The following is a 10,979-nucleotide window of genomic DNA, read 5'->3' as shown; positions in this document are numbered from 1 at the left end:
CCCCTTTGCAGAGTCACCTATCTGTTCTGCTTTCTCAAAATAAGAATAAAAAGAACCACACTTCCAAAAGAACCTGCCAAAAGCTCATTACAGTAATTACACTGCTCTTGACAGAGACCGAAGTTGGCTGCTTCCAAGAAAGCCCAGTATCATACATTTTGCAACAGTAATCTGTTAAGAGGTTTATTCCTCATCCTAGATAATGATTTCTAATGCACGGCATTAGAACGGGTAGCCCTTGTAATTATAAAGCCATCACAAAGCCTGCAGTGTCCAACCCACCCTGGCGACACGACACGGGGCTCTGGCTCTGCAGCTCCGCGCTGGCAGCAGCACATCCCGCACGGGTGTCCCTGTCCCCACCGTGGGGTGGCACAGGGAGGCACGGCCTCTGCCTCCCGCTGCCCCAGCCGCTGCGAGGCTGCACCTCGAGGCTGCTCCAAGCCCCCAGAAGGGAAAAACAAGCTTAGAGGCAAATTAGGTCTGCTACGACTGAGTGGTAGGAAGGGTCTGTAGGGCATGCACCCATTGCCATGGCCTCAGGCAGCGTGCAGCCTTCTCCAGGCAGGAGGGAGCCCCAGAACACCCTGGGGGGAGAGACAAGGACAATTTCAGCACTGTTGAAATTTGCCATTTCACACAGCAGCCTGGGGGACAGCATGACAGACATCACTGGTGTGTGCTGAGTCCTCTGCTCTTCTCCTGTCCCACCCGAGCTCTGGGCAAAACTCACAAGTAACGGCCCCAGATGGTGTTTTCACAGCGTGGCACAGCGCAAGACAAACAGCATCCAGGTTGTCGGTGTCCTTGAGAAACTGGGAGATGAAAAAGTTTGTTTCCCTTTTAGCTCCACAATTCAAGCAGCCCCTGTGGCAATCAATTCCTTGGAAAAGAATAAGAGTTTTTACCTTGCAATCCAATTTACTATGTTTTAATAACCATGAGTTGCCAGTGATTGGAAGCCTGCTGCTGTTAGGAAAGAGAACAGCGGTAAATGCTGCTCAGATAAGCTATTTATAAATGGCACACTTCCATTTAAAATAAAAAATAAAAAAAAAATAAATGTTACAATAATTTCATTTACAGCAGGTGGTGCTGCAATTTTTCTCTGTAGAAAATGAGAGGTACCTGTGCAGCACAGAAACAGAAGCAAGTGCCTTGGCACAACAGACCTCACCGTCTTCGACTGCAGTTTCACTCAGAATACAAAAGGTTAATGACAGCCAAAAGTAATAATAGCAAAAGAAGTTCAGCCCATTATCAAGGTGGAGCATTTGTGTAGATTTTTAATAGCTAGAACAAAAAATAAAGCCAAGAGTGGCATCACTGCTTGCCGTCCTGATCTGAAGCAGCTGCACGTTCGGTGCCGAGCCTTGGCTCCGCACAGCCCTGCCTGGGCTGCCTCGCGTTCCTCCTGCAGCACCTCCTGGGCGTCTGTCTGAGGGAACGATCCCCTCCCCGAACTGCTGGGCTACCTGGCGATCAGCCCCTCAGAGCAGCCTCTGCCTCCTCAGCAGCAAGGACGACCCCAGCACCGCTCCCCTCCGGCAGCAGGGACGAGGCCCCCAGCCCGTGCCCAGGACAGAGCCCTCCAGGCCGGGGCTCTCCATGCTGAGTTCCTGCACGATCTGCCTCGTGCTGCACAGCAGACACGTGTGCCACCCACCTCGGAAGGAAATGGCTCTTGAGAAATGCTGTGCCATCACTCACAGCTACAAGTCCTTCACCACAGTGCCTCTAGCCCGGAGAAAAGAGAACTGAGAGGACATCGCTAGAACAGGTCGTGGGGACACCTCCACCTGAAGCTTCCCTTCCTGGGGAGGACAAACAGCCAGTCCCACCGCCAAGCACCCCCTTACAAAATGCTGCAATAATTCAAATGGGCTTTCAGATTGTATTTTAATTGGATTTGAGACAGAGAGAGCGCTGGTCCTCCACTGTCACCTGCCCCAGCATCAGGTCTATGCAAGGGCATCAAGCCCACCAGAGGACAAGGCAGAGCTGGTGAATTTGTTCACATCAGAAGAAAGGGTCCTGAATGGGAAAAATAATAATAAATAAATAAATCAGGAAGGACCTGGGTGTTAAACTTCACAGCATCACAGAGGAAAAGTAAATTCTCAATGCAACTTCAATCATACCTTTAATAGGGAACTGTCTTCTTGCACACATCTACTGCTGCCCAAACACTGGAAAAGAGTAGGGAAGACAGAGAAAATGCTACCACCAAGTGGAGGGAAGCGTGCAGGTGAAGCCATGGCAGCAGGGAAAGGTAGAGCAACATGAACAGTTCCTGTAAATCTAACTGCTCCCGGGGATTTATTTGGGAAGAGCACAACGTTGTATTTTCTGATTATCTTCTATATGGAAAAATATGTCTCTTCAGGAGATGTTCCCCTCTACCTTGCTGATATCCATACATGCAGCAGCATTGCTCTGAAGTCCAGGATTACACACACAGGCACAGTGCAGGCAAGTACCTGCAGAGTGGATGGGTGGATTTATGACACAGCTGCTGCAGAGGAACATTTGTCTGCTGCTAGGTGTTTTCCTCAGTCAGTGCCAGATGTCAGCTTGCTGCTCCAGTGTTCTGGTTCCTCTGCCTGGACATTTCCAATACAAGAAGCATTGCACGTTATTTTGCAGGGAGATGACGTTCTCCCATTGCAGTCTGGAGAGTGAGCACAAATATCCAGTGGCAGCAGAAACACAGCACACAGGAGCATGGCCCTGGGCTGCTGCTGGAGCCCCTGAGCCCACAGCAGAAGTCCCTAACTCGTGTTCAGAAGATTAATATTTTCCAAAGCTCACCTATAATTTGAGCACTCACATGTTTAATAACAGATCCCTGCAAATATTTTCTTTATTTCCTAGATTGCCAAATGCAGATAGATTCTATGGGATGAGCTCCACATCATCTATGGCATGGCATTACTGTTCTCCGTATGAAAGATTCAAGGAACTTGGACTATGTGGGTGATCTAACCCAGCAGTGCTTAGATTTTTTAATTATTTTTTTTTTGACTTTTCTTGCTCTTCAAGTATTTCAGGCAGTCCTAAGAACTAAGAGCAACAGCAGCTGCAGCAGCAATGTTTAAGAGCCCCCTCACTCATAAAGGTGGATCCTGACAGCCGATCAGCTGAGCTGAGTGGAGAAGGCAGAGTGCCCCAAAGTGGGGAGTGGGAAGATCTTCATTGAAATGCCACTGTGAAGCAACACCGGTTCTGGACAAAAAATAGATTATATGAAAAATATAGCCAGCCCGAGCTCCCAAAGACCTCCGCTGCCCCTTAGGCAATGAAGTGAAATGCCAGGACTTTTCAAAGCACGCCTCGTCTGCATCACTGATGGCTATACCAGGTAAACACTTGTAGGAGGCATCTCAACCTGATTTATTAGACATTGCTCTAAAAAGCAGGGGTCTGAGGCTGAGGCAGGAGCAGGGGTGCCAATCTACATGAAGGAACCATCAGCGACTGCAGAGAAGAAAGGCTCTGCAAGCTGCCAGGCGGGACAAGGCCCCAAGCCGGGCTGGGCGACAGGCAATGTTTAGGGGTGGATGGGCAAAATGCTTGAGCTTGGAGGTGGAGAGAATGAAAATGGGGTGGTAGCTGAGGGGGCAGCTTGCCTGCAAGCCTGCTAACACTCACTTGGAGCTGGGCACCACACGTGTCAGCAGCAGGGCAGCGAGGAACGGGAGGAGAGGAGCGGCCTGGAGCGAGGCTGGGCTCCCTGCAGGGCTCCTCCTGCAGCTCTGGCTCTGCAAAAGTCTCCAAATTTCTCTCTACCTAAATAATTCTGACAAAATGTCTGTCACTATGGCAACAAGGGAAAACAAATTGATTCGAGAGGTGTCTGATATTCGTAATGCATAGAAATTATGGTTACCATGGCAACGTGATTTATAACTGAATTAGAATATTTAGGAAACAATTAGCAACTGAAACTTCTCGGAAGAGATGTGAGTCTCAGCATGGCTCTGAGCATCACCAGCCCTGCAGAGCCCTCTCACCTGCCTCTGTTCAAAGTACTCCAGCATTGAACTCCAAGGGATTTAAACTCGGTGGCCTTCTCGGAATGGGTGATTCAGGAATTTATCATGAGATTTGGAGGAAAACACCAAGTGATGCAGACCTGCATGACACAACCAGAGGCTCCAGCTCTGCCACCCAGGTACAACCCCGTTTGGGGTTCCTACCCACTGGTACATTCAAGCCCCACTGGTCTGGGGCAAGGAAACTTGCTTCTTCAGCTTGAGCAGCAGAATGTCATGACCTGAGGGTTACGTCGTTAAATTCACTAAAGATGGATCTACCAAAAACATTAAAAGACAAAAATGTTGCCACACTCCAGAAGCCCCTGAGCTCCAGATTTTGCAGCATCTGCTGTGGGATGCTGCCAGGGCAGGGCTTGGCCAGCTGGGTCTGGCCAGGTCTGGTACAGCCTCCACTACCAAGATGCTGATGGAGAGCTACCACAAAATGCCCAGTGTTGGAACCACGGATTCACAACAGAGCAGTAGCTACACAAGGAATGAAACCCCTTCCCTGACCACGGCTGTCATGAGCAGCTGGGGTGTGGAAGGCACAGCTATACGGATTCACGCTGTGGCTTGTTTCCTTTCATTTCACATTTACCTCCCATTCCTCTCAGCAAGGCAGGTCAGCTAGCAAATAACATCTTTTTCACAATATTCCCATAACAGCCTAATGAAAAGCTTCACCCGCTGAAAGCAGGGGCCTTTACCACAACCAAAACACAGCAAAATGACCAGTGCTGCTCTTGCTTTCACAGAAAGCAGCCAGCAGAGCACTTAACAGAACCGACGGCAATAAATGCATTTAAATGCACTCCTAAAAACTGGCACAGAAAGCACTTCTGGGATTCAGGAATCTAATAATTGGAGGGCATCCACACTGTGATTAGTCACTGCTGCTAACACAGTGACAGGCCAATGCCCCATCCGAGGGATAGGCACTGATTTTGTTAAAAAAAAAAAAAAAAAAAAAACACTCCAATTTCTGACCCTCCAAAGTCCAGTTCAAGCATCCCAATTCACTTAGCACTTTGCAGGTGTAACTACAAAGAGCAGAGCCTCCCCCAGCCCCAGGAGATGCTGCAGGTGCCCGGCATCCATCGGCTCCTTTCCCAGGGAGACTTGTCAGTCCTGCCCCATGCCAGAGTGGCTCAGATGCCTCTCTTTCACCAAGGCTGTTTTTGTAGATGTTACATGGTTGGAAACAAGGATTATAAACATGGGACTGCAAGTCCCCAGCTTGAGATTAACACCTGAGTCAGAGAAAACAGGAACTGTGAGATACATTTGCAAGAGGGACACTGATGTAACCCGGCGATCACCGTGACTCCTGATCTGTGCTACTGGTCTAACCCCCAGAAGATTTCCATGGATGTACGATCAGCAGTCTTACACCATCATATCAGGTTAGATTGCAAGCAGATAACTTGTTTTTTTAGATTATTTACTGATTTTTAGGCAGTGCTATTTGAGAATAAGGGACAGACTGCCATGCAGAAAACTCTTCTGAATGCAGTTATTGTAGGAAAACATGATATAAAATAAAACTAAACTGGCATGACTAAGATATAAATCCTCAGTAAGAACTTTTTATGCATCAGTAAGCAGACAGGACTCTCTTTCAAGTAATTAAGATCTCTGTTTTTATAATCTTCTATACTATCTTTTGCTTTTGTATGAAATACAAAAGACAGCTTTGGGCTTTTCGAAGTGCAGAAAACATATAGATTTATATTCATAGGAACAGCAGTAGAGCTGATAATCTGACTTCTTTAATTTCCAGTTCCTCATATCCCTAAAACTCCCCTCCATGTTAAGTTTCTCTTCCCAGATCCTGAGCAGGCTTTCCACAGCCACACAGTTTTTCAAATGAAAGTTAAATTTCTTCCTTTTCAAGAAAAACTTAACTTCACTTTAACCTTCAGAAGTTACCCTTATCACTGACCAGAAGTAACCATCTGGCGATATTTAAACAGGAAAAAAGTCATTCAGTCACGACACAAACGTTTCAGTCCTATTATCAAACTGTGCATATATACATACATAATCATACCTATACGAGCAACCAGTTTATACCAAGCAACCCAGTGACGCTAGTCTGTCTGCTCAGTGAATACCCATGATCATGGGAAAATGTGTTTTTAACAGCAGCTTACCAATTGTTATGCTCTAGATGAGTATTTGAAATATGTGCTTTGCTATCTAGCTGAAGATAAGCTATGTGGTACTTGCCGAAATGATTGGACAAACCGATAAACTCTTTTGATATAAGTAGTTGTGCATACGCGTTTAGAAACCTATTTTCACATTTTTTTCTCATAGTTGTATCATTTGTTTTCTGAGTGAAGCTTATTGTTCCATGCAAAACCTATTGCTGAAGCAGTTAGAGGAGGGCTGGGTTGAATTTAAATATCACAGTGAGCAGATAAGAAACTTCTGCATTCACGAAAATTGGCAAACCCAGAGTGATCACAGATTACATTTTCCAGGAAGATGGATTAAAATATTCTGATGCAGTTACAGCCAGCAGTTCACTTAATAGAAATTAGTAACAGCTTCTGCTCTTTGCCGGATGCAAGTAAGGACAATGCTTCTTTATCAAACAGATTAAGTGAAATGACAGATGACTTCATGTGCAGTGAGATTCACCCAAAATATGCGTGGATCCAGGAATTTCCGTAGCTGTCATGTCAGAGAGACAAATGGATGCAGAAGACACGTACCAGGAATTCAGACACATGCACTGAGAAGTGCCAGGCTGCAAGAAAATATCCCTAGTCCACTGTGAATATACAAATGGGCTCCAGGCTATATAACTATGAACATTTCCTTTGTATTTGGTGCACTGCAGTCAAGATTGCATTCCCCTTCAAAACACACATCCTCAGGATGTTTCGTGTGGGAGCACCTCGATTCCCAGAAAGATGTTGCAGAAGGCTGGAAGATTAAGGAATGAAAAAGAGTGTCTCTTGGTGGTAAATATCAGCCCACTCTAACCCTGAGAACAACACAAGCACCATGATGTGGTGAATGCTGAGCAGAAATTGAGTACCAAAACCGAGACACAGGATGCCTGACCTGAGACACGGCTGGTCCTAAAGCCGCCCTGTTCTTGATCCTTGCAGACAATTAAGGCTTTGATATTGGATGAACTCTGAGTTACCTTCTACAACACACTTGCAATGAAAGGGATAGGGCGAAAAGATTGATGGATCTTCTCAAACTCCCATGAACGGATTACCAGATCCTCCGGCCTGAAGTCAGCCTGACGTCAGCGTGACACCTTCTTGGTCCATTGGGCTGTAAAGAGATCGACACTAAATTAAAACCCAAATTGCAAGAATTGCCCTTCGATTGTCACCTCAGTTCTCCCACGTGCAGTTTAACTACCTAACATAGTTCAACTTGTCTGCCAAGCCATTTAAAGCTTTTGAAATGGAACCAGGCAGCAAGGCTCTCCTCTCGCCGCGCATTGTTCGTGTAAAGCACCATATTGGCAGTGTCAGCCTCCACCTGAACACGAAGCTGCTGATACAAAGCGTGCTTCCCAGCCAGCTCACGCTTCCAAGACGCCTGCATGTTAACAAGCCTTCTTAGCAGACAAACCGCCTCGAGGCACGAGAGGATCTGAGCTCATGCCCATCTCGCTGTGCCGGCACCTGCTACTGCTGCTGTCCTGATAAGAGGCATGACTTGGAAGGGAACTGTGCTGCAGCTGTTTGCTGGATCTGAAACACCACTGGGGAAAAACAAGACTGGGGTCGGCCCCAAAACCAGCATAAGGTTGCCTGTGCTTCTCAGGGAACAGCAGGGGCTTCACAGGCAGCGTTTTCTTGCCAGTCCACAGTGTGTTTTCCCACGAGTTCTTGAGCATTTTCCACTGCTGAAGGACAAATTCCCTGAGCGTACAGCACTGAGAGCTCTGGCAGATTATTCTGAGATTGGCCCTAGAAAAGGGTTGGAAAGGCAGGAGGCAGAGAAGCTGGGGGCAGCAGAGGTACTCGGCAAACAGGATTGTAAAGCACATATTGCATCTTGGCATGCCCACACAATTAAAAAATATGCTGAAATGGCTGCTGAGAGGGGAATTAAAGCACAGGAGAGCAGCCTGACATCTCCCAGAGCTGTTTGGAGCTCATCAAAATGATGGACTGGATTATAAGAAGCAATCTACACCATTGCAGTCAACAAGACATGCATCTGGAGACTGTGCATTGAAAAACGACATCATCAGGGTTCCCTAATGTCAAATTATCTAAGGGTGCTTTTGCAATTTTCCTGGTGAAACCAGAGATGCAAACATCAAACTAAAAGATATAAATATATGCTGGAAGTGTGCAATTGTTTCTTGCTCTGAGCATCCTCCCTTGTGTATTCCTTGCTAATCTTATTAGTAGACAAATAAACCATCTGAAGATGGTTTAAGTATTAACTAATTCATGTGTGAAAGAAGAAAATCTGTGCCCGACACCCGGATCTGGCAGAGTGAGCCACTTGCTGAACAGGAGCCCCACGAAAGGCAGGGATGCACCAAGGAAACCCGTCTGGCTATGGGTGGCTGGTTTGAAGAGAGGCAAGCTGGAGAGGCAGGCGCAGAGACCGTCTGAGAGGAGGACGTGGTGCACACTGCAGGGGGCTGGGTGCCCACCTTCCTTGCAGGGGCTGGTAGAAACCCTAAGACTCTCTGACAAGGAGACTTCCCAGTCTTCATCCTTAGACTGAGAAGAAAATAGTCGCTGGGAGCTTCCCGAGGCAGGAAGATGGGATGGTGAACTAAAGGACTCTTGGCTCAGGTTTCAGGTACTCCTGTTGGGCTTGGATCTCTGCCTCCAGTGGGGCCAAGGACACTGAGAAAGAGGGACATGCTCCTGTCACAGGATGCGCTGATCCCATTGTGAAAAGGGCAAGGGCAAGGGGGGAGGAAAGGGGACATCCTTTGGCCATGCTATTGCACTGCAGAGGAGCTGCGACTTGTCCCAGCACATGTCCCACCTGGTGGGGCAGGAAGGCTTGGAGGTGCGAGAATGATCTCAAGATGAGGCAGACTTTGATGAAGAAGCCAAACTCCCTTCAGTCTACAAGGTGTGGAGGAGTTGACACACGGATTTTGCTTTCATGCCCAGATCCTCTCATACCAGGATACGCCAGACTACTTCAGGCTGGAAGATCAGAAGTAAGGAGGAAACAGATGTAGAAACTACTTTCTTGTGCCACCCAAGAGAGGAAAAGTCCCCTTCTGGTATCACAGACATCACCAAAAGACTCTTATATCCAAAGATATTATATCTTATATCCTCCTATCCAGAAGGAGTCTGGATTGAACACAGAAATAGATCCCGAAAATTCAATATTTCTTAGATCTAAGGCAGAAAAATGGGACAGCTTCATAAATATTAGCAACCACAGCCTCTTCTTCTTGCTGCAGGCCTGAGGATTAAAGTCCCCACAAAGTGTGCATTTCTGGGTATATGTTCCTCCCCAAAGCAATAAAGTCTTCTTGAACACTCTTCAGATGACAAAAATTCTCTTTAGATGAGAGAATATATCTCTTGAAGGAGAGAGAGTTTGAAGACCATCTGCTTTGAGGAAGTCATTAAAGGAGAAAAAGAACATGGAGGAAAAACATAAACAAAAATGGGAGCTGAAACACCTAAAAAGGTTTTTAAAGCAACTCAGGTCTAGAATTAAGGCTTGAGAAGGGATTCAAGCCCTTCAAGCTGCTGGTGAAAGCACCAATCCAGCCAGATGCAGAGGAACTGAAAAAGGGAGATTTGTTCCACCCCCTCCAACACAGACACACTGCTTATAAAGGTGGGAGATGGGTGCTCCCTGATGGGCATCGCTGGGGTAAACGTGTCTGGGTTTGGCGCATGGCTCACACAGCCCACACAGTCGTGCTGGGCAGTCACCCACAGCGGACACCACAGTGCAGCCACCTCAGATGATGCTCATCCTTATAGACGAGCTTTGCTAAAGGCTCGGTGTAGTTCGGACATCCTAAACCGGGACTTCAGTGCACTTCTTTTTGTCCAGCGGGGCTGCTCTCCGCAGGGTGTGGTTGCACCAATTATAGTCTGTTCTGGGAACATCTACCAGCCCTTGAGAACATCTGCTAGCCCTTTCTTAAGGTTTATCTGGCGAAGTACAAACAGCAGAACTTCCAGCCTGAACAACTGATCCCGCACGCTTTACAGAGGCTATACACCCTTTTATTAAAATCAAGTCTCTTCTAAACCACAGAAGCCTATGTAAAGCCTTTTCCATCTGCATGAGTTTCAGTCACAGCCTACTGTTTTGCTTTGTGTTTTTTTTCTGATCATATTGAGAATTACCCTCCCAGCCTGGTTGCTGAAATGGTTTGACCATTCTAGCAGTGCTGGTCAATCCCATGATGAAACGCTGTGTAAGGGTCCTGGTGACCAGGGCTCATTCTGTGTGATGTGCTGAGCTCACAGCAGTTATCTCACAGACAGGGCCGAGGCATGTTTTTCTGGAAGATCTGGATGTTTGTTTTAATCTTTAATTAGAATGAATCATGAAAAGATTTAAATTCCCCTAAGAGTAATATTCTGAAAAAGTGTAAATTTGGGACTGGACGGAGACAAATCAGATCTTTGTTTCACAAAAAATGTGTATATTATAAAACCCACAACAAACATTTATCAAACAACGCTCCAAAGATTTCAAAACAAAATTGATCCTGACTCAGTTTTCCTACCATTTTTCTTAGGTTTACAGCTACCTGACCATATAAAACTATTTCAAGAAGTCACAAAATTATGTGGCCAAAACTCAGAAGCCAGGTTTGGTTTTGCTTCCTACCAGTTTGTTCTCTCATTTTGATAAGCATTTGATCTCACAAAGCAGCAGGATGAGCCCTTGGTACAAGTGTCTCTTCGGAAGAAGTTCTGAGTTGCTCCTTTATATCTCTAATTGTTTCCC

This window comes from Aythya ferina (assembly GCF_964211825.1).
Source record: "Aythya ferina genome assembly, chromosome: 5".
NCBI classification, from domain to species: Eukaryota; Metazoa; Chordata; class Aves; order Anseriformes; family Anatidae; genus Aythya; species Aythya ferina.
This window is presented reverse-complemented; position numbering follows the sequence as displayed.